Genomic DNA, 2,116 nt, shown 5'->3' on the forward strand with positions numbered 1-2,116 from the left:
CACCAGTCAGAATGGCTAAGATCAAAAATTCAGGTGACAGCAGATGCTGGCGAGGATGTGGAGAAAGAGGAACACTCCTCCATTGTTGGTGGGATTGCCAGCTTTTACAACCACTCTGAAAATCAGTCTGGAGAATTGCCTAGTCTGCCATCACTGGTAAGAGAGACACCTTGGCCTTGCAAACTTTATATGCCTCAATACAAGGGAATGCCAGGGCCAAGAAGTGGTAGTGGGTGAGTAGGGGAGTTGGGGGGGGGGTTCCAGGGGACTTCTGGGATAGCATTTGAAATGTAAATGAAGAAAATACCTAATTTAAAAAATTAATTAAAAAAAAGAAGATCTTGCATGCTCATGGATCAATAAAATTAACTTAATAAAAATGGCCATCCTACTAGAAGTAATGTATGGTTTCAATGCAATCCCATCAAAGTTCCAACACAAATATTTATATAGCTTGAAAAAAAAATTCTCAACTTAATATAATAAAACAAAAGACCCAGATAGCTAAAAAAAAAAATCCAGTATAGTAAAATAGTTTCCAGAGGTATTACCATCTCAGATTTCAAGCTTTACTACAGAGTTATAGTAATAAAAAATTCATGGTACTGGCATAAGAACAGAAAGGTTAATCCATGGAATTGAATGGAAAACCCAGATATAAACCCCAACACCTATGGACACTTGATTTTGGTAAAGAAGCTAGAAAACTGGGAAAAAGAAAGCATCTTCAACAAAAGGTTCTGGTCTAACTGGATGTCTGCATGTAGAAGAATGCAAACAGAGGCATGCCCTGTGAAAAATTCCAGTCCAAGTGTATCTAAGAGCTCATCATAAAACCAGACACACTGAACCTGAGAGTAGAAAATGCGGAATAGCTTTGGATAGACCTGTACAGGAAACCACTTCCTGAGCAGAGCACCAAGAGTGCAGGCTTTAAGATCCCCAAATAAGAAGTGGAACCTTATAAAACAAAAGCTTCTCCAATGCAAAGGATACCATCAGTGGGACAAATGGAAGCCTAAAGAATGAGACATTTTTTTCACCAACCTTACATCTGACAGAGGACTAATTTACAAAATATATAAAGAACTCAAGGAACTAGACATTAACAAACCAAATAATTCAATTAAAAATGGGGAGCCAATCTAAACAGATAATTCCCAACAGAGGAATCTCAATGGCCAAGAAGCACTTTTAAAAATGTTCAACATCCTTAGCCATCAGGGAAATGCAAATCGAAATGATTCTGAGATTTCTACTTAAACCTGTCAGAGTGGCTAAGATAAAAAACTCAAATGGCAACTCATTCTGGCCAGGATGTAGAATAAGGGGAACACTCTGCCATTGCTGGTGGGAGTCCAAACTTGTAGAAGCACTTTGGAAATCAATGCAGTGTCCTCTCAGGAAATTTGGAACTGACCTACTTCGATACCCAGCTTTACCATTCCTGGATATATACCTAAAGGACACTCCACCTTACTTCAAGGATACTAGCTCAACTGTGTTCATAGCAGCTTTACTCATAATAGCCAGAAACTAGAAACACCCTAGTTGTCCTCAACTGAAGAATGAGTAAAGAAAATGTGGTACTTTTACACAATGGAGTATTACTCAGCTGCTGTTAAAAAAGAATAGCATCTTGAAGTTTGCAGGCAAATGAACGAAACTAGTAACAATCATCCTGAGAAGTAACTTAGAGCCACGAAGACAAATATGGTTTGTATTGACTTATAAATGGGTATTAGCTGTAATGTAAATGATAATCAAGCTAAAATTCACACACCGGAAGAGGCTAAATAACAAGCAGAGCTAAAGTGGACTATGCATGCATCTCTCCAGGAACAAGAAAAAGAATAGGCGTTCAAAAGAATTACTGGATCCTCCCGCAATACCTCTCCTGGCCATATATTCAGAAGATGTTCCATCTGGTAAGAAGGACACATGCTCCACTATGTTCATAGCAGCCTTATTTATAATAGCCAGAAGCTAGAAAGAACTCAGATGCCCCTCAAGAGAGGAATGGATACAGAAAATGTGGTACATTTACACAATGGAGTACTAGTCAGCTATTAAAAAGAATCAATTTATGAAATTCCTAGGCAAATGGATGAACCTG

This window comes from Mus caroli, chromosome 8 (assembly GCF_900094665.2).
Source record: "Mus caroli chromosome 8, CAROLI_EIJ_v1.1, whole genome shotgun sequence".
Classification (NCBI taxonomy): domain Eukaryota; kingdom Metazoa; phylum Chordata; class Mammalia; order Rodentia; family Muridae; genus Mus; species Mus caroli.